Source organism: Fundulus heteroclitus, chromosome 6 (assembly GCF_011125445.2).
Source record: "Fundulus heteroclitus isolate FHET01 chromosome 6, MU-UCD_Fhet_4.1, whole genome shotgun sequence".
Lineage (NCBI taxonomy): Eukaryota > Metazoa > Chordata > Actinopteri > Cyprinodontiformes > Fundulidae > Fundulus > Fundulus heteroclitus.
The window spans coordinates 26,860,955-26,884,455 of record NC_046366.1 but is presented as its reverse complement, the minus strand read 5'-3'; the positions used below and the strand labels follow the sequence as shown (position 1 = coordinate 26,884,455).

Below are 23,501 nucleotides of genomic sequence, written 5' to 3'. Positions count from 1 at the left end.
CTGTTTTTAAATCTTCACTTAAAACACATTATTTCTCCTTGGCTACTAACTCAGTTTGAGAAGTTGTTTTTTAAGAGCAACAGTGGAGCAGGAGTTTGTCCTGTAACCGGGTTGCAGGTTAGATCCCCTGCTCTGACCCAAGGACACAATGACTCAGTATTTGTGTCCTTGGGGAAGACACTTCACCCGCATTACCTGCTCGCAGTGGTCCAAGTAGTGCAGAAGCATGGCAGCTACAATGTAGCTTATCACCATCAGGGTGAGAATGGGTGAATGGGTGAATGACTGAATGTAGCGTAAAGTGCTTTTGGGTCATCTGACTTAAAGTGTTATACAAGTACAGGCCATTTATCATTCATTTTTACAGTTTATTTTTATTTGTTATTGTATATTTTAATATTGTATCTATTTTTATTAATCATTTCTCTGATATTTAAGAAACTGGTCATAGTTTTATTGTGTTTGCTTGTTAGAGCTGGGAAGGGTATGTCTGCATTTTATTAGTTTGTATCAGTGTACACCACTTTAATCAATGGGGCTGTTTTTGAAGTGCTTTATAAATAACGTTGTATTGTATTTAATGATGAGTTTAAATACACAACTTTTGTATTTCAGAAATATTTATTTAAAATCAGGAATTTTAGACCTCTTTTTAAATAGACATTTCTAAAAACTTTTACATAGGTATATTTTTACACTAAAAAGTGTAAGACTGTCACAGACATTCATTAAATAAAGCCAAGCTTATCAGTTAAGAGCTTAGTTAGAAAGTCTAAAGATATAGATGATTTATATATGATACCAACAAACTGTTTAATACATATATGATAATTCTTATTAATGCATGGGTTGCATTCATTTAAACAAATTAAATGTTTTAAATGAGTTTAACTAATTTTTAACTTGAAGTCTTTAGAACCATAGTAAGGCAATTAACTTATCTTCTTCTCACCCCTAAGACTCTACTGTTTAATCATGTAATGAACAAAGAGTGTGATAAGCTTTGTAACTAGGAGATATAGTGTTATGATGGACTACTTTCTAGGTTACAGTAAGACTGGTTGAAAGCCGAAATATTGAACATATCATAAAAGGGATTAAGTGGTGTTAACTTGAGAATCATATTGCAGTTCCTAAATAGAAAGAAAATAATTGTTACCTTTAGCTTAACAAGCGTTCAGTGGGATTAACATGTAAGTGAAAAGATCACAGAACAGATTTCAACAATAATAATTCACAACTGTGTGACATTCTAAATGTTCTGCCTTTGGATCCAGTGTCAATATTTAAATAATCAAGAAAACTTCAAACACAATTCAGAGCTCTCAATTTTTCCTTTGAGGTCTCAGACTCAGTGTTTGCTTCTGAGGTTCTATTTTGTTCCACAGCTGGTATTTGTTCACCAGTCCAAGTCACATTAATGTCAAAGCAATCGTATAAGTCTGGTGAAAGAATGTGAGTGGTTAACAGTCCTACTACAACATGGGACTCTGCTGATGTAGGTGAAACAGTGGTTGGTTCAGTCCAAAAGATTAATGGAAATAAGGTGATGGATCCAGTTTGGCTTGCCATCACCCTTATCAGGGGAAATACCCGGTTCTGAAAAGTGTCCTGGATATTAAAAACATCTAGCCTGTGTGAAAAGGAAAAATGTATACCAGTGTTTCCAAATGCATGTATATAAAATATCTATCTATAGGCTATAAAATATCACAGTACACCAAAAAAGTCACACCCAAGTACACCCATTTTCTTTCAGCAATACTTCTTAATGTAGAGTAACCCGTTATGTATGTCTTTTTAAGTTCATCTCAGCGCATACATGAAGAGAAAGTAACAACCCTGCATATTCACATGTAGAAAGTTTTTTTGTGAAGAGAGAAAGTCCTCAAATCAAATAAACTTAATTCTAAGCATATAAAGTAATTAAAACATCACATTTAAAATTGAAAATGTGTTATAGTTCATAAATAAATATTGTTTCCTTCAAGAAAATTCTACATTTCCATAAACTACCTGATGAAGGATAGGACCTGAATTTGCAAGAGGTTTCTGGGTCTTGCAAGTTTGAGAGACGGTAACTGCACCGAGTTACATTGCTGGGAAGACGAGGCCTCCTTGTGGCATAAATTTGTATTGAAACTAAAGGGTTCTTCCCCAATGATAAACGCACACATTCTAAAATGTGTGTTTTGATTGTGAACAAAACAGAATTTACAATCAATGTGATGGATACAGATAATTAAGAAATTAAATCTTAATTATGATGTCCTAGCAAATATTTATGTCTTTTGGTTTACTTTTGCCAGCAAGTGAAGTTGAACCTGTTGTAAGTTGATGAAAAAAAAAAGTGATTGAGTAGTACATTTCTTTAACCCAAAAGGTTTTTTGGACAGGAGCTGTGTAGTTTTACCCAACCATTTGGTTCAAATTTGTCACCCACTTTGTTGGGATAAAGAAGAGAATAGAGGGAATCCCACGTTTTTTTCTAGGATTGCTATGTATCTAAGACTTCATTTAACCCCTTACACAGGATGAAACAAGAAATTGGTCATAAAATTGATTAATAAAGGCAGTACTATATTTTCTCATTATAGGTAACGAGCAGTTACATTCTTAAGTAGGCCTATGTAGTTTCATCCTTCTATGATGTGTAACAATACATTCAGGGGCTGAATTGGGACACAATCTGTCTTCTAAACCTTCAAATGCGGCAGACGAATGTGTTCTTTTTGCTGATTTGAAGGATGGGTCCAAAATATCCTTCATGGCTAATGCTATCCCATGATTCATTGCGTACTGAAGGGAATTGTTCAAACGGAAACAGCAATTGCAGAGAGGAGTGAAAAGCTGTGAATAAAGTTGGATATATTGCGCTGTGGCATAAAAGTAAATTTAAAAACAATTTTCATCTAAAAAGGTGATGCTGTTCTACTGTGTATTTATCCTGTTTCAAATACGCTCATACAAGCCGAAGGGGTGAGAAGGGGAAATGAGTGTCGAGTGCTTTGGTCTACAGACAGTGCTCAAGCTTCACCTAGTAGTGAAATATTGCCTATTGCTCCTTTAATGCCACTTTTGCTCAAACAACAACTGATGGTGCGATCTGATGCAGATGTTACTTGAGCTTGAAGTTCCCCTTTCATCACTTTAGAAGTTTTTCTGGCTGTTACCATTCATATTATGCGTCTCTTTGATTTGTCATCAATTTTCTTCCTGCGGCCAAGTCCAGGGAGGTTGGCTACAGTCCCATGGATCTTAAATTTCTGAATAATATGAACAACATTAACCACAGGAACATCAAGCTGCTTGGAGATAGTCTTATAGCCTTTACCTTTAAGGTGCTTGTCTATAATTTTCTTTGTAATCTCTTAAGACAACTCTTTCCCTGGCTTCCTCTGGTCCATGTTGAATGTGGTACAGACCATGTCGCCAAACAGCACAGTGACAACCTGTAGCCCTATATATATAGGCCAGCTGACTGATAACAAGATTGTAGACACCTGTGATGCTAATTAGTGGACACGCCTTAATTTAACATGTCCCATTGGTCACATTATTTTCAGTCTTTTATAGGGGTACCATAATTTTTGCCCAGGCCTGTTTTATAAGTTTATTTGTTTAAATCATTCGGTTGAAGCATGGTTGTAAAGCATTTACATTTTCATAGAATTTTTATTTATTATCACTTTTTTCAGATTCAAGTTATTTCTGTGACCATTGTGGGGTTTTCTTTCATTAAACGAGGTGTACCAACAATTTCCCCCCCCCACATGTGTTCCCTTTTCAAAATGTAAATGTTCAGGTGCTCACACGTTTTCTTTTTTTTAATCTGTATTTATTAAGCCCCAAATACCACTTCTTCAGTGAACCAGGTTGTGTTATTTTTTTTTTTCATCCTCCATTTTGTACACTTAATATTAGACAGGCGACCTAACTTTCTTTTAGGGGTTGAAAATCTAACCCAGTACGCCGGGTCATACCTTTAACCCAACCCTGTGATGTAAATCACGCCAGGACTGGATCAGCCCATCTCTGACACAGCACTGGGAAAGCAAAATAACCCAATTAATTTATTTTAGTCCAGCGGGTGTCAGAATGTAATTTTATTGTAATCCTTCCTTGTTGGCTGTCAGGGGTCAGTGAGTGTCCTGAATGAAGAATGGCCGGCCTGCAGATGTCCTTCCAGCATTGTGTATTTCCACTCCGCTGGGACAACTGCTAGCCATCACGTTGCAGCGCGTTCAGTTCAGTTTCACCTCAGTGCCATGCTGGCACCCCTCGTCTCTCCGTCCTCATACTTCCTCTCTCTCCGCTGCCTGTCTTCTTGTCCCATCAGCCCCTCTCTCTCTTTCTTGCTCCCTTCCCCTCTCTCTCTCTCTCTCGCCCAACTGCTGAGCTTCTGTCAGCAGATCTGGACCAGTGACACTGGAGCGCCAGCCACCAGAGGTGAGACTGCAAAGGTGATACCTGCCAGAACATTCAGCTCATCCCAGTTGTCATGACAACGGAGCACATGCGCTAAGAAAAATGAGGAACCCTTGACAGGCTAATAGAAAGAGAAAGGACTGTGGGGAAAGGGGCGGGGGGAGCATGTAATATTGAACATGAAAGGTTTAAGCATGGATGGAATACCTTACATAGTTTGTAATTTGAGTCCTATCAGCATAAATGGTTGCTCTATGTTATAAGAAAATATGCCAAGAGGTTGCAATAAAAACACAATGTACCTTTTTTTATGTCACACCTGAATGCATCTTAGGTGCTTTTACAACTTTTTTTTTTTTAAGTGAATGAGGTAAAACAGTGTGATAGACAATAAGTGCAGGAGAAATGTCTGCAGGAGGCTTTGGCACTAGACAAACCTTGACACATTGCAGATGTTGAATTATTGACCTACTCTTCATCTTTCGGTCCGGCAACTGTGCGGACATGTACCCTCAGATTAGCAGCAGAGATGTCAGCATCGCAGGCCGGCTTCTTTAGACCCGTCGTCCTCACTGATGCTTTCTGACATGACTGTCAACGGTGTCCCCATCCTGTTTTATATTTCATATGGTGCACCAGTCCTGTCTAGAATGAGGCAATCATCAACCTAAAGGTAAATGCATTTTTACAATTGTTTGGATCTACTGCAATAAGCGTTTAAATAGGAAGCTGCAAAGTACTGAGCTCTGAAAAGACAGTTTCTAAGTGCACAATACAAAACATGCACAATAAGATGATTTTAAATTGGCAACAATTTCATTCTTTGAGAATAACTAAATAAAAAAGAAAACATGAGAAAAGACAGCTTCATTTTATGGTACTTGTGCAAAGTCCAAGTATCAAGACCTCTATTGTATGTTGTATGTTATCTGAAAGAGATCTGATTTCTATCACTAGGGGGCAGTGTTGAAGCAGAAACTGTGAAGCCACAAACTTCCTAAAATAAAATTAAAAGATCTGTGCCTATTTTGTGGAGTCTGAAATCAAATGTAAAGTGAATTTTGAGAGTATTAGTCATTGTTGATCGTTCTCACATTGAAATCTCATCATGTGTGTACTGTCAGTGACAAAAGACGTGTAAAACATGTGGAGAATAGAACATACACAGAATAAGTGGCGCACAATCAGTATTGTACTTTCACATTATAATGTCCATGTCATTTAGTTACGAAAACAAAAGAGAGTCTCTCTCCCTAAAGCAAAATGCACCAAACAGTTCATGCACATAACATTCCCTCTGTATGTTGTCATCACGGGGTCTTTTAGGATTTCCTGAAATTTACTTAGTACAAATTATGAAGGTTCCTCTAGCTGATTTCAATGAAAAGAAATGTTTCCAAACCTTATTTTTTTAACAGAAATTAAGTTTCATAAATATACAGTTACCTTGAAGCATTAGCAGAAACTTCACCTAAATTTTGGATGCATTAGTCTTGCAAAGACCAATGCATCCAAAGAAGATTTTTAACTTAAAACATTGTACAATGTGAACGTAGGAGAGGACCAAGAAACTGTAATCTAAATGAAAAGGTCTTCAACTTAGTCCTGAATCAAAGACAAAGACTTAAAAGTTTAGCAAACAGTTTCCCAAACTGCTCCAGTGCCCTGCAAGACTGTTTATACTCCTTGAACTTTTCTGATTTTTTTTTTGTCACGACTCATCAAGTAATGGATGATTATGAAGTGAAAAGAAAAGGATGCATGGTTTGCAAACGTTTTCACAAATACATTTCTGAAAGTTCTGGGATGCATTACTCAGCCGCCTTTTCTCTAATATCCCTAAATAAAAGCCAGTTGAAACAATTCCCCTCAGAAGTCACCTAACTAGTAATAATCAGTAATTAGAATACATGTGTGGGCCATATTTAATCTTAGTATTAATCCAAATGAGGGCCTCCAAAGATTCTTTGAGAACATTAGTGAACAAGCGGTAACCTAAAGACCAAGGGACACGAAAGACAGGTGAAGGAGAAAGTGGTGGAAAGCAGGGGTTAGGTTATGAAACACTAAACTAAGCTTTGAGCATCTCACAGAGCACTGTTCAATCCATCATCCAAAAAGGGAAAGAGTAGGACACGACTGCATTATTCTGAGAAGCAGCCAAAAGGCTCATGGTAACTCTGGAAGACCTGCAGAGATCCTCAGCTTGGGTGGGAGAATCTATTACCCGGAAACATTAATAAGTTATACCTTCCACAAATGTGGCCTTTTTGAAGAGAGGCAAGAAGAAAGCCATGGTTTAAAGGAAGCCATCAGAAGTCCAGCTTGTAGTTTGCCACAAATCAAGTAGGAGACACAGCAAATGTGCTCTGGTCCAAGAAGACCAAAATGTAACTTTTTGGCTACCATCCATCTTTCCATTAACTCGGGCCAGTTCCCCAGTTCCTGCTGCTGAAAAACGTTCCCACAGCATGATGCCGCCACTACCTTTCACTGTGGGGATGGTGTTTTTGCGGTGATGGGATGTATAGGATTTCAGTGGTCGAAAATAAAATGTTAGTCTCACCTGAACAAGGCACAGTTCTTCATACAATTTTGACAAGTAATGGCTTTTTTTTCTGGTCCCTCTCCTATAAAGTCCAGCTCTATTGAGTGTACGGTTTATTGTTGTCTTATAGACATAGTCTCTGCTGTGGAGCTCTGCAGCTCCTTCAGGGTTACCTTGGTCTCTGTGCTGCCTCTCTCATTAATGCCCTCCTTGCCCCGTCCGTGAGTTTTGGTGAGGAGCCCTCGCTTGGCAGGTTTATTGTAGTGCCATGTACTTTCCATTTGAAGATAATGGATTTGATGGTGCTCCAGGGGAATATTAAAGATTTTGATATTTTATATAACCTCATCCTGACTTGTACTTCTCAACAACTTTGTCCCTGACTTGTGTGGAGAGCTCCTTGGTCTTCATGGTGTGATGCCTCTGGCTTAGTGGTGCTGCAGCCTCTGAGGCCTTTCAGAAACGGGTTGTGTATTCTGACAGATCATGTTAAGCCCTCATTGCACACAAGTGGAGTTGAGTTCAATAATTATGTGACTTTTTGAAGGTAATAGGTTCAGGGGCTTTACAGTAGGGATATATATGAACATACCATTTTATTTTGTTATATTGTTTTTTTTTTTTTATAAATATTTTCTCAAGTCACTTCACCAACATAGATTTTTAGTTTATTTTTTTGAAGATCTATCACATAAAATAATATAATAACACATTTAAACTACAGGTTGGAATGTAACAAAAAAGGTAAAAGGCCAAGAGGGGGTGAATATGTTTAAAGGCAACATATGTTAAAAGGTCCTAGTCAAAGTCTAGACCTAAATCCAATCCAAAGCATGAAAATTGCTGTTCATATACTCTCCAACCAGCATGACAGAGCTTGAGGTATTTTGTAAATAAAAATAAAATAAAAAATCTGCAGCTCAACTGCACACTTTTTAAAATCATCTATCATTTTACTTCCACATTATTCTATATTTAACTTTTTTGCTATTGCTTTATTTTATTTATATCTGTAAATCTCCAAAGACTTGTGGTTGTTATAAAATGTGAAGAAAAAAATCAAGTCATATTGCAAGGTACTGTGAATTCAAATATTATTGTACTGAGATACAAAAAATTGATAAATCAAAATACTTTTCCTTAAGAAGACCATCTTTTCATTTGTTGCTGTGCGTCACAATTACTCTTTTCCAACACTTCAGCTGCCTGAGCAAAGAACATTTTAACACCCCCCACTGACAGATACAGGAGCACACAGAGCAGTGTGAAGGCTGGCCTTTAGTGTCCTCGTGCATTTCTCTGCTTTATACTTTAATGATATCATTGCCAAGCCAAGTCATCTTTTAAAGCTGACACCCCACATGGTGGCCAATATTTAAACTGGGGAGTGAACGTGTGTGTCAATGTGAGTGTGTGCATAATCCATACCCCAGGCATGGGAAATGCAGAATGTGTGACAAGCCCTACTTAGCCCCCAGTCTCTGACCAAGGCTTTAATATGAATCTGAAATACCGCTATGCCAAACAGGCGCCGAGCACAACTTTGAAATAATTGAGACAAACTCATTCAGTCGCGGCTCATTTAATATAATGAGCAAAGTGAGCTGTTCAATTTGCATACTGATAAGATGCCTCCATAGCATTGCATACCCTCTGCTTACAGATATTCACTGTGGATATATCGTGTAATGAGAGCACGGATTTGCTCTACAAACAAACTCAGTGCAAACTAAGGCTTTTCATTAGGCCATTGGCAGGTTCTAATCACCACTAAAACCCATCTGGCTGCAGGTCAACAGCTTCCTGACTTGTCGTGATAAAAATGGAATGATTTTTCAAGGTCTTAGCCCAACGAAATCAGAAGAAAATCTCAAAACATTTTTGCTTTGACAATCAGTTCCAAAAGTAGATCCTGCCTATTTCAACATCATATATATTTTATGTGCTGGCCTTGGGATCTTATGTAATAACGTCTCTCAGCTCTAACCTTTGTATTTTCTCTATTGATCGTCGTTATTGCTGTGGAAGTCTCCCGCTGCTTATGCTTGCGCCCTTTCTTCTTTCCCTCATTCCATCAAATTCCTTCTCACATGTGGCCTGCACATTGTTTGCACAGCAAACACCAAAGCTTTTAGGACAGAAGCAATGGCTGGTCTAAATCAACTTCTCCCCCATGTAACTCTGGGCTTTGCTGGAGGTATTGGTCAGGGACATGGCACACTGCCTGGCGTCAGAGCCCTTAGACCTCTGAAGCAAAAGTTTCTTTAAGGGAGCAGATGGTGACATGAATAGTGCAGCAGGTCCCGTCCACCCTCGCCCGTCGCCTTGCATGCAGCACATTACTTCAACAAACGCTCCTCATAATTGATGTGCTGGCTTAGCCTCTTCATGACTGGATTTTGCAGAGTGGCAGAATCATTAGGGCATTACTGCTGACATTACTAACATACTCTCTGCACTGTAGTGCCATTTCTGGAGCTTCTTCTAAAGATATAGACACTTTCCAGGACCGACATATCATCACTTTTACAACTTTTCTTTTTCAATTGTGTTCAGGCTTGTAGCTCACAGCAGTCATATTCTTTTCCATGACTAAAATCAAGAAATATGTAAAAAAGCATTAAACAAAAAAAGAAATTGAGCATAAGCTGCTGAAAGTCGCTGAAAAGGGATGATGTTACTGATGTTACTGTTTGCCAGACATGGGCATCAATGGATAATCCCATGATAAAATAGTATCATGGAGTCTATAGGCTACAATGGAAGTTCATAAAGGGGAAAATGACATGGCACTTTATCCAATTAGGTGAAATGTTGTCTGTGGGCAGTAACTTGGAAACATAAACTGGCACCTTTTGGATAGATTTATTAGCCCTCTGTGCAGGACCAGTAGTTCATGGCAGCGGCAAAATAGACACATTTAGGTAGATGTTTTTGCTTTGGTGCTAGTATACCTGAATTTCAACACTGAAATGTATATTCTCAATGTCTACTTTTCTATATTTGCTCCATTTCTGGCCAGTATTATCACTATAATCTGTATATGCGCGCATCAAAAAGTTCCTCCAAACAGGTCTCTCCCCAGAATAGTCCGCTTTATGTAAGTGAACCGCACGCAGTGGTAATCAGTCCATGTTTTACTCAAACATGCTTGACTACGGGATATAGCAGTAAGTAGCTGTGAAAATGTTATTCTAAAGACACTATCTGTCATGCCCCGAAACTTCCTTAAGTTTAATTGAAGTCAGTTTCCCCAACAATAACATCATGTTTACTGATATAACATAAATATAAACTAGTGCTACATGTGACGGAAATAAAGTTAAAAAAGTATATGAATCAAACTGCAGCTGCAGTCAAAGCTAACCTTTTGTTCTTAAAGAGGACATGGATGTAAAAACACCTGTAAAATAAAGCCTTAGAGTTGCCAAATCCAACTGCATATTAATTAGGCACTCTCTTTTTTGGTTTTCAATAGGTTTGTTTAAACTTACTTATCTGCTTTGAAAAATATGATAAACGTTTTAGACATTTTATAGAATTATGGCTCCAATATATGATCATACTTTCTGTTTAAGATTTCTTAAGAGGTATTACCATCTCTATTTGTGAATAGTAGCTTTGTCATTAATGAATCAATTTCGCAAAGGAACGTAGCAACAATTAATGCGGTTACAGTTTTTCTTTCGCAATATGAGAACTTATATTTTCAAAGGTTCTAAAGCATATTTGGAGAGCTGAATCCCTGTCTGTTAACCAGGCACCACAGAAGGGGGGAAACCCAAAGAAGCTCCTTAATTATACATGGCAGCCCTAAGCAACTTATAGGATTAAAATTGTATGGCTTGGTTAGGGCAGGTAACATCAGAACTTGTTCTGTGAGCGAGCCTGCTCACTGTTTCACCACCTTCCTCCTAGTTTAATTTGAGAAAAGAAAACTCTGATGGCTTTGTGATAAAAATGCACAGTTAAGGTGCACCTGCTATTCTCATCTATTGCTATATTCTAAGCATCATTATTTGACAGTCTGCTAAACTGAGTTTACAACAACCATCTCTTAAGCACATAGCCACCATTGATACGCACACAGCACATATTTTCACAGGGAAAGAAGACTCGATGATCTGACAAAACATGAGCCACCTGTCAAAAAGGAAGCTCCAAAAATGCTAAATATTGTAAATGTAAATCATCTGAGTTTTGAGAAAAAAAATAGGTTGTGAAATTGAAAACCGAATCTATGGTCCAAAATGTTGTGAAATGTGTACGATTGGATGTACAAAACAGCTAAACTCGTCATGGGCTACACACCATAAAGTCATCTGACCTTTGTTCATTTTGTCCCGCGGTTGACATTTAGCTGTTATAGAAAATGCTTTAGACACATTTGTAGACAGAAAGCCACAAGGCATTCATGACCTAAGCCGGTGAATTCAGCTCAAAAAATGTAGCTTACAATAGTGATAGCAATCCTATAAGTCACTGCTACAGTGCCGGTTAACACTAGTATTTCAAAGAAGCATGTGGTGTGTTATTTTCTAAAAATTTAGTGCTTTACAGCCAGAGGTGGGTCAAGCAGACAAAACATGTACTTAACTAAGAGTACTACGTCAACATATTTTTACTCAAGTAAAAGCAAAAAGTTGCTGACCAAAATAATTCTCAAGAATAAAAGAGTATTTGGTAAGAAGGCTACTCAAGTACTGAGTAACTAATCACAACTAATTTAATATTATAAAATTATGTAATCGGCCAGACAGAAATAATAACTTATGTACAAATTCTGGTATTTTTAAGACTTACAAAAAATATATAAAAAAATAACAATTGCAAAATAGAGGAAACACAAAACTGATTAAATCAATAATTACATCAGTTAAACTATATACTTTTAGTTAGAACAGAGCAAAGCACTTCTGATGGCAATATCTACTGTTTACTGTATGTTCACCTGACCTCCAAATGGCTTAGTGAGCTCATCACAAAAAGTCATATTTAACATGAATGAATGAATGTTTATTTATTTTGAACAAAAAGAAGAAATGAAAATATAATTAAAAAAGAAAATATACAAAATAAATTTAGAAATAAACTGATAAAGTGTAGGTGTCTAAGTCTATGGTGCAGTTTTGGTAAAGACAAGTCTTCTGTCAGTCTGCCCCAGGGTAGCTGTGGCTACTAACATAGCTCGCCACCGTCAGTGTGCAAATGTGTGTGTGAATGACTGATTGTAGTGTAAAGTGCTTTAGGGTCATCAGACTAGTCAAAGTACTGTACAAGTAGAAGCCATTTACCATTTACCATTCTTTATTCAATCAAGTTACTCACGGTGGGTACAACAGACAGAAATTTGACTCAATAAAGAGTAGTGATGCTTCCTAACAATATTGCTCAAGTAAAACTAAAAAGTACAGTGCAGTGAAAATACTCCTAAAAGTTACATTTGTTCAAAAAGTTACTCAAGTAAAGGTAACTGGCCCGCACTAAATTTAACAGGTTTCCAGTGTTTCTTATTTTTCACCGCTGGAATATTGCCAAAATTAGAAACATTCTGTCTAGGAGTGGTGCAGAAAAACTAGTCCATGCATTTGTTATTTCAAGACTGGACTATATGAATCTTTATTGTCAGGAAGTCCACAAAATGCAGTTAAAACCCTCCAGCTGATCCAAAACACTGCAGCAAGAGTTCTGATGAAAATTAACAAGCAGGATCATATTTCTCCAATTTTAGCTTTACTTCATTGGCTTCCTCTTAAATCAAGAATAACATTTAAAATTATTTTTCCATGTATAAAGCTTTCTTTTTTATCATATATTAAGCTGTTCTCTGTCACTTTTTTCTTCATAGTAGGTACACCTGGTCTGGCGTTCTGTTAGTTGTGACATCATCCAGGGGAGGCAGATCATCCGCTATTACCATATAACATAGAAAGGATTCCTGCATCAATGTGCGCTTCTGTGCTTTTGTGCCTCTGCTCTGTCTTCTCTAACCCCCAGTATTTCCTTCCTGTTAAAGGGGAGTTTTCCTCTCCACTGTCACTTCATTCATGCTCAGTATGAGGGATTGCTGCAAGGCCATTAACAATGCAGACGAATGTCCACTGTGGCTCTACGCTCTTTCAGGAGGAGTGAATGCTACTTTGTCAAGACTCGATGCAACCTGGTGGGTTTCCTTAGATAGGAAACTTTTTGACCAATCTGTCTGTATGATTTGCTTGAATCTGACTTTGTAAAGTGCCTTGAGATGACATGTGTCGTGAATTTGCACTACATAAATAAAATTGAATTAAATTGAACTGAGTAAAGGTAAAACCTGGTTCTTACCCATGTCTGATTAGAGCCGGTATCTATGGAAAAAGGTATGCCAACAAAACAGACAAAAGCATATCATTCATATTAAAGTAGTCAGTGTTATATCAGCAAAGTTCCTGTGAGCATTTTTGTACACTGAAGTCAGAACAGGTCTAAAAGCCCAGCTCTGTACAGTGCGTTTGTTTTATTTTAGACTTAGAACTTAGTAACACAGACAAGTTGACCACCACTTTTGCTTGAGGGGGCAGTGGGATATTTCGGGAAACAGTTTTCTGCATTCATGCTGAGTTATATTCGCAGGCAGAAATTTCATTTCAACACTGGCCAGAGAACAATAAACAGGAAAAAAATTATCAGGCGAAAATGTCTAGAGGGACACAGCTTCAATAGGATTACCATCATCTGTGGTGCCCCTGACCCCCTGTGCTGTCATTTTAAGTTTTTCTTTGTGGCTCTGATCCTTCTGCCTCTCTGTCTCAACCTTAGCCATATTTCCTTGGAATAGAGACAGTACACAATAGCTAAGCCACTGCTTTTCTAAATGTAATAGTCTCTGTTTTCTATAGCAATGACAAAAAAAAAAAAATCAACACTCTTACCAGAAACTTTCCACCTAGTTTTTACATTCAGTGTTTCTCTGAACCCTCCTAATAACACCATTGTGAAATAGACAGCTCAAAAAGAAATTAAGGGATACGTTTAAAACATTTCAGATTTCATTTGGAAAAAAGCATGCTGGACATCCATCCATACCATCCAAAATGCTCCTCAGTAGTTTGTGTGGCCTCTATGTGCTTGTATCCATGTCTGGCAACTTTGGGCCATGCTCCTTATAAGATGGTTAATTTTTTTTTTTTTTTGGAGAATCTCCTTCTAGTTTCTGACCAGAACATCACTGCAACCTGGTGGTGTCAGATGGACCTAAACATGATTCCCCAGATATATTCTATTGGATTTAAGGGTAGTGTTGAGACCAGTCAGTGACTTTAATTCCTTCATCCTCTATGAACTACCTGCATACTCTTGTTACACAAGGTTGGGCATTAGCATGCACCAGGAGTAACCTAGGACCCATTGCACCAGTGAAGGGTCTAACAATGGATCACAGGATGTCATCCCAGTAACTAATGGCAGTCAGACGTATCCTTCCATGGATAATGCCTCCCAAAACCAAGTCTGACAAACTAACTGAAGATGATGAACAATGTTGCAGACAAGATAACATTCACAGCAGCTTCTACAGACCCTTTCATGTCTTTCACACGAGCTCAGAGTGAACTTGCTCTCATCTATGAAATAACAGGGTGCCAGTGCTGGCCATGCCAATTCCGGTGATTGACTAGCAAATGCCAGTCAACCGGCGCAATGTCAGGCAGTGAGCAAAGGGCCTACTGGAGGAGGTAAAGCCCTCAGGCCACTCTCATGAAGTCTGTTTCTTATAGTTTAGTCATAGACATTCATGCCAGTGGCCCACTGGAGGTCCCTTTGGAGAGCCATGGCAGTATGCATCCTGCACCACTCTGCACAAAGAACAAACACCAGTTCTGCTGTGGGTTAAGGACCTCTGACAGACCTTTCCAGCTCTCCTAGAGTAACTGCCTGTCTTCTGGTATCTCCTCCCTGCTCTTGATACTCTGCTGGGAGATACAGAAAACATTCTGGGATTGGCACATATCGATGTGCTATCCTGGTGGAGTTGGACTGTCTGTGCAACCTCTGTGGGGTCCAGGTATCGCCTCTTTCTACCAGTAGGGACACTAACCCCGTTCAAATTAAAAACTACTGAAAAGTATCCATCCGTCCGTCCATTTGTCCGTCCATCCAACCGTCCGTCCCGCTTATCTGACATTAGGTTGTAGGGGCAAGAGGTCCAGAAGTTAAAACCAGACTTCTCTCTCCCCAGCAAAATCCCCCAGCTCATTCCAGGGGATCAGGTGTTCCCTGGCCAGATGGGATATATAGTGCCTCCAGCGACTTCTGGGTCTCCCAGTGGGACGTGAAAACACCCAAAAGAAGGCGTCCCAGGCAGCATCTTGATCAGATGCCCAAACTACCTCAACTGACTCCTGAAAAGCAATCAAACACAAAGCAGGAGGGGAGAAAAAAATTTCTGTGGCCTTCAGCTGGAGAACAATTCCTATTCTTGGGATTATGTCTTTGTTTTCCCTTTAGTGCACCTCCTAACTCCAATAACACCAAAACAGCTGATACTGATCTAACAACCCCTTGTACTATTCAACTGACCAGATCAATATTCCTGAAGTTTAACTGACTTGATATAAAAAAAAAAAAACCTATTAAAACGTGATCCTTTATGTTTGGAGCAGTATTCCTCCTAAACAAATCTGTCTACAGTAACGATTGATTTCAAACTGTCTGGGGCACATTGTTTTGATGTGCTGAAAAATGACAGCTTATTTTTTTGTGGACTGTCAGTTCAGCCAATATCACTAATATTTAGATAGAAAGTTAAAAAATGCATCTGCTAAAACTAAGTATCAAATTATAGCTTTCCAAATAAAGCAGAGCTTACATGTTTTTTCCAGTTTTATAAAGTTAAGTAGGAAATACAAAAACTGTAAAATTAAAAGCAAAATTATATTATACAAATATGTAATTACCCCAAACCTTGTATAGGACATGCAACGGTTGTATTTCTAAGAATCTTTGTCAGCAAATCAACAAATTATTGGAGTCAAACAGTTTGTTTCTTTTGGTCTTAAAATAAATTGTCCCTCAGTCCCACCAGAGGTATTCAAACCACAGTTTGGAAAGTGGGAGATATTTATATGTATTCTACCATCTTTTACCATCTTTTTGTCTCCACTTGCAGCACTGAACTGGGGAATTCCCTAATTTCAGTGTGTTAGTTTTTTATGTGATTTGATCACTGATTTTTACTCTAGCAGCTTGATAATAAAGACAGAACCTTTCTGTCTTACAATTTGTGCCCCTAAAATTCCCCACTAACTCTTTTCCTTTGGTCAAGCTGAGCTGCATATAGTTCACCTCACAGGTCTGATACTCTGTAACCCCCCAAGGGCTCTTTTCTGCTGTCTTTGTACTTGAAGAGTAGGTGGAAAAAGAGGACAGGACAGCTATTTGTGTTGCTCCAGAACCATCTATTTCCCATTTGTGTAACAATATTGGAAAAATACTGATAATTAGGAAATTTTTCATTGAACTAGAACCCTTTTACATTCCTCACACTTTTTTAAAAAAAAACTGTATCTGCTTTACTTCCAGGGTTTCCATATGTGCAGCAATGGCCGTTTACTAAGAATGTTGCCATGAAAGTTAAATTAAACGCAACATTACCGCTAGTAAAATACAACAACGAATCAGTAGGTTCTAATAGATTGTCACTCACAATGCAGGAGAATGCAGGACAATGAGTCTGCAGACAAGCAACCTCAAGGGGAGTTGTCACATTTCCGATAGATATTCATGAGTTTTTTTGGATTTAAATCTGCATGGAAGAAGACAACGACAGGCAACTGGTCTTTCCAAGGTGAAGCACAAGGAATATTTTATTTATACTCAACTCCCGCTCTCTTTCCCCCCCCACCTCCCCAGCCTCTCTGCCTTCTTTGTCTTGTCTCCCTGGGGAGCCATGGCGGCTGTGACCCAGAAAGCTGACATGCCCAGACTGAGGGGAGCTGGAGCAACAGGGGGAAGCTGACCACTTTCATGGTCACCCAGACAGAGCGGCTAATAAACACAAGCTGTACTTTCCATCCGCTGCATCAACACACACGTTCCCTGAGCGCTTGTTGACCTTCATGGACAGCAGAACAATTTGGTGGCCAGAGATAAAAACAGGAAAGAGGTGACTTTGGAAATAAAGAAATGAAAATTGTATTAAAAGCTGATTAAATCAAGGTAATAGTTTCACTGTTTCCTTTTTTTACTGTTATCAATTCAGAAAAAGGTGATGGGATAAGTGGCAGGTCTTCTTCTCTGCCTCCTCCTTTTCCACCAAGGATTGATTAGTTGAGAGCGAGAGTGACGTGTCAACGACAGCTACCCGGCACAGCGAGATCCGTTTGGTCAATGCACCCTGACAGCTCGCTGACAACCCCAATTTCCAGATGAGCTGCCCCTGCTGGCTGTTTTAAGAGGCAAACTTAAGAAATCCTCTACACCAGTCCTTTTCCATCCTCCTGTCTAATTTCTTTCCATCACATATCACTTGATTACATGGTTATTCACTTTTTCATGTCACCAGAGGGAGAGGAGATAATGACTGAGGGGCTGAGAGTGCTTTGGTGGACCCCTCATGTGTATGTAATGAATAAAAAGCGATGAGATGGCGTGATTGTTTAAACGCATAGGTGTTCCTGCACCCTGCAACACACACTCAGCATATTTACATGCATGCCGGCTGTATCAATTGTCCTTCTGAAGACATCATGCAGACCTTACAGATTATGATGATGGATCGGACTATAAACGCCATAAATTGTGTCTTTGAAAAGTAGCATTGTCCCTTGAACTTTCTCAAACTGTGTCAAGTTATAACGACAAACCTCAACATAATTTGTGGGCATCTAGTGTAAGACCAACACAAAGTCTATAGTATGGACAATTGCAAAGTAAAGGGAAATTGATACATGGTGTTCAATAAAAAGGTAGAAAAGTGTGGTTTGCATTTCTATTCAGCCCACTTCTCTGTGTTCCCCTAAATAAAATCCACTCCAATCAATAGCCATCATAAATCAGCTGATTGGTGAATAAAATACCCCTGGGTAAAATGTAATCCCAGTATAAATGCAGTTATTCTGTGAAGGCCATGTTTGTTAGAGGACAACGGAGACAATAAACAGTGTCATGAAAAACAAGGAACACGGCAAACAGGTCAGGGAACAAACTTGGAAAGACCTCAAAACAGATTCAGTGTAGATAACAAACTGTTATCTGTCAGATCCTTGGGTGGTATGTCATGGATTTCATTGCTGTTTATGTTTTTAGCATTTCCTTGTTGCTTATTATATTGATACAGGTCTTGTTCGTACCTATTAGGTGTTTTTATATTAGTGTGTTCTTTAATGTTTAGCTTCATAGTGTATTTTTATGTTCTTTACATTTAGTTATTTCTGTGGGAGATATCCTCCAGATTTTTTGTATCTGTATTTCTGTTATACTGTTATGTTAATTATTCTCCCTCCTTCAGCTGCTCTTCCTCCTCTTTTCCACAGCAGGTCCTCATTCCATCTGATCAGCTCTTCTGGTTTCCTTCCCATTTTTCTACCCTGCCTCTATATCTAAACTCTCGTCGTCTCACCTCACTCCACTGGATCCCTCCGTTGCCATGCCTTTTGCTTCCCTGTCATATTAACCGTTGTTCTCTTCCTCTCATGCCGAGCTGTAAGTTTGTCTATTTTGTTATTATCAAATTATGCTTCACTTCACCTCACTGTTTCTAGTTGCCTGCTCTTGGGTCCAACTGCAAACCAAACATGACATTATCCCATTTAGCATTACACAGAGGACTGTTTAAGCAATCACCTGAGAACGGATTGGAAAGAATATGGAACAACAGGATAAAACAGATCTATATATGTTTGATAGCGGTATAACCCAAAAGACATGCAGATTTAAAAGGGTGTTCTGCAAAATATGGACTTAAAGGGAGTAAATACAAATGAACAACACACTTTTGAGATTTTTTTGTTGTTTTGTAAAATAAATTTTAAAGCCATGTCGTAACTTAGCAAAGTTTACTGTTACGCTCTATCTTGTGTTGGTTTATCACATAAAATCAGTGCAAAATATTAATACTTCTAGAACAAACCCACAATGAACTGTGATGTGCAAACCAGTAATTTGTCTGGGAAACAGTCAATTTTGTGCAGAACATAGCCGGAAAATTATAACGGTCAGACCTCAGGTCGTGCAGAACCTCTGAAAGCAATATTTCAAACCCTATAATACAGAACAAACCCAGAATGAACTCTGATTTTTAAACCAGGTATATGTCTGGTCACAATTTTATAAATATCTACCTTCTGCTCTTTGCCCTCACAGTGAGTTTGCAGTGTACATACAATGCAGCCACACACCTAATTAATGTTGATAAGAAAAGTTTGTGTTCTAATATACTGTACGTGAAAAGCAATGTAGAGCACAGCAATACTATTTGTGCTTAGTTTAGACATTTCTGAGAGATCCGCTGAGAATATTGCACATTAACTATCGGGAATGTTCGTTGCACAGTTTCATATTTAAATAGAACTGACTTTCGATACTCCGGCGGAGACCTAGCAGACCCGAAAGAATGTTTTCTATTGCGTGTTTTAATCTCTTAAAAATATCTGTACACATTGTTTGCTGTGTTATTACCTGTACCCATTGTTTATTTATTGCTTTTTGTTTATTGCGTGTTCCCTAAGCATTTCCCAGAAAAGAAATTCACCACGTTAACATGCGGTGACAATAAAGGATTCTTGATTCTTAAGGAAGAGCAACAGAAAGATTAGCACAACAGTAATTTACAGTAAACTAAGAAAACATTTGCAAGCATGTTTGTGCCATTTATTTTACAGTTGGGTTAAAAATAACTCCTCAGATTCAATTTAATAATTTAACCAAACAGCCTTTTTTTTTTTTTTCACCGTCAGCTTTAGGTCAGATGAAAATTGCCACACTCTGAACACAAAAACACTTCTGGGCCTTCCTTGTGTTAATGGGTATGAATTCACTTCGTGCTGTATAATGAGAGTCAGTATGGGGTCCATATGGTTACACCGGGGTTGGGTACGAGCGGAGATGGGAAGACAGGAAGGGGGTAATGCACATTTTAATGAGATGTGAGTCTCTGTGGCGCACCTGTGCTCCAACGATCTGTGAGGATTGCTCACTCGAGCCTGGAGACGCAAGAGACCGGCAGTGCAAAAGAAGAAATACTTAAAAGTGCCTTAATCTTATTACAGAGTTTAAAATCACACATATAAATGCATTGTTGTAGCTATAAATACCTCCCACATGGTTTTTACCAATGTCTCCTCTAACCATGATAGATTTTTTTTTTCTATCATCCTAAAAACCTTTTATTTATTGCTGATGGCATCCCTGAATCCTCCATAGGGCATCATTCTAAAGTATTATGTTTAAAGAAATGTCTGTATTCTTGTGAGTACATGCCAAAGCATTAATTTTATTAATGAGTTCCGTTTTCCAATTTAAAAGTCCAATAAAGTCTTAAAAATAATCCATGATTAATAGGCTTTAAATAGTGATTATTGTGTTGAACTCTAAAATGTAAGCCTGTGTTCTCATACTTCAAAAGGAATATTGGACGGAAATGCAAGCAGCTTTGGCCAGGAGTATTTTTGAAAGGATATTAAAAGCCTACACGCCCCTGTACAAATACATATTTTCTCCATTTTCTTTTCTTTTATTTTTTTTTTTTTTTGGGGGGGGGGGGGGTTAAATAATCTGAAAAAAAAAAATTCTGACATTTTTACAACCTTTTGTGAGTCATATTGTTAGCCTCATATTGTGATTGGTTACGTCATATTCTGGCCTGCTGTTGTAATATCAATAAAAAAAATTATGTGCATGTGTCACAATCCCCAGGTCTTTGACTATTTTTAGGGGCAGTTCTGTTAGTATTTTCACATTTGGTACTTTCCTGTCCTCATTTTATATTCTGCTATATATTATTTAGTTGGTTAGTCTTGTTCCAGTTAGATTCCTATTTCCCTGCCTGTCTGTCTTATATTCAGTTAGAGAGTTTATTTTGCCATATCTGTTCATTCTTCATGGTGTGGTAAGCTTCTGCTGTCCTCCTGTCTCAGTCATATCATCTCTCTCTCTCTCTCTCTCTCTCTTAGCCTAATTACCCTTACATCCTTCACCTGCGCCAATTGCTTCACCTGCCTTTCCTTCTGTCTCCTCTCTTATTTATTTGGCCAGCTCACTCACACTCAATAGCCATGTTTCCATCCAATTCTCTTGCAAACTTTGAGCAAACGTTTAAAATGTTGTGAAAAAAAAGAAGAAGAAAAAGAAAAAGCGAATCAGATGTGTTTTCATCTACTGGTCTGTAGCTGATTGACCAGGCGACGCAAAGCGTAATGTCGTCATCTGTTGACGTTGGCTATAATAAACAGGGAGTAGAGGTGACTAACTAGCACCGATCACAGATCAGTAATGGAGCAACGTTTTAATGAATGTGTTGATTTTTTTTTACTAAGAAATTTGCAAATTTCCTCGTCTGTCCACACCTACCTGTTGTTGCTTCCTGCCGCATTTTAGAGCGTTATGGGAGCATCCAGGAAGATGTCGGCAGTAAAAATAGCTGATCAGTCATGCAAGGTAAATGTTCGTACATCAGAACTAATTCGATGTGTTTCCATCTCCTTTTTAGTGCATTTACTGTTTTTCCAAAAAGTCAGAAAACACCTCAAGCAACGCGTAATTATTATTTTTTGTGGAAAATGTTGTAAGTTAATTCAAATTTTGCCATTTCCATCAACCTTTTCTAATGCAATATTTGAAAATAAGCATTTAAAACCATTGATGGAAACGCAACTATTGCCAGGTCCTCCGTTATGCTACCCCTTGTTCTGGTTCTTGTCATTCCCTGCCTTGTCTGTAAGTTTTGTATTTCGGTTTTTCACCACTGCGCCTTATCATGCCGCTTCCAAGCTCTTTCCCTCTATTTGGTCCATCTACATTCACATGCTAAATGACAGCTTGCTGGATAAATTTTTGTTTTTCTGTCTTTTGTCTTCTGAAATTGTTCAAATAGGACTGCTATCAGGCTAACGATATATATGTTCACCTGAGAAAAGCAAAGCTATTTAACAGACTGTGTTTAAAAACTGAAAATGTGTAATAACATTGTTGCTTAAGTGGCCAAACCCCAAAATGAATGTGTTGTGTAAAGTAACTCTCAATTCAGTTCCAATCATACCGTCTTCTTCACACTTGCTATCAAATTTTGCGAATTTGATTATCCCGTAAATAAAGTGCAACTGTCTTCGTTAAGTTATATTTTCAAATTAATTAATTTACTTTTTTTTTTTTTTTTTTACATTTGCTCATTTGCTGATGCTTTAGTTAAAGCAGAAGTTTGTTGAGAGGGGAAAAAGGATAAAACTGATATCATTCCACCAAAATATTTCTCAGAATGGTGTGACAGGCGAAGTAAAGATTAATTTGACAGATTTCAGTTAGAATATGTTTTATTTCTGCAAAACACGCTTTCTCTTTTATCTGATTTCTGTTTGGTAGTTCTGCAAGTTTTCAAGTTTTTATTTCTGCTCCTTGTATGATTTTCTGCTTAGAGTTAATGAAAACAGAGCATTATGTTTTTTACGATAAAATACTACATTAGACCAATACAACTTTTTTTTATGTTATTAATACAGAAATGTGGGGTAAATTAAAGGTTTAGTACTTGCTGAATGGTTATTTTCTGACAAAAGCTTCAGCAGAACACATATTCCAAGTTATTGAATATGATTGTATAATACCACAATCTTATCATTATTGGGGAAATAGGGAAAAATACATAAATACACCTTAGTATAATTAAAAATGCATGTAATCCTTGATTGTGTAGAGTGAAATTGATTGATAAATCTTATATTCAATCAATATTAAGAATCAGTTTGCTTGTTTAAACTTGTGACAGAAATTTATCCTTCAGAACTGATTTTTGATAATTATTTGGTGACTCATTATTTATGTACATTGCCATTAATCTGCAAGAGCATTACCCTCAACGATTAAGACACATGTTGCCAGCATTGCTGGAAACTGCTGGATCTCCTTCTTTGTGCCTTTCTGCAATTACCGATGTCCAACATAGAGGTCTAATGATGTGTTATTCTGTGATGGTCATTTAGCTTTTTGTTATTTGCTGTACAGAGGGATTATGGCCTAAAGTGGATTGTGACTCACACAGCGTGTGACTCAGCCTATGTTATCACTCCCCGGTGCAGTTAGTCAGCCATTTGCCAAATGCCTGACTCTGAGCCATTCATATGTGCCTCGTGCTTGTGTATTGGCAGAGCTGCATTGGGATTACCTGTGTCATGTGACAATGATAGGATTTTGCTTCTTAAATGGGCGCCACATTTCAGACGATGAAGGGATACCCTACTACCCTCCCCCCTCCCCACAGCATATTACAAATGTGTCCAATTGGTTCTGTAAATGCTAAAGAAGTCCTCTTTGTAAGATCAAAGGGAATTATTCATGT

The 23,501-nt window shown here is 38.1% G+C and overlaps 1 long non-coding RNA gene across 1 annotated transcript in view; it reads right to left on the bottom strand.

Moving 5' to 3' along the window:
• LOC110368946 overlaps positions 1–23,501 on the bottom strand; it is a 69,296-nt gene that overhangs the window by 5,007 nt on the left and 40,788 nt on the right. The gene's annotated exons all lie outside the window — the stretch shown is intronic.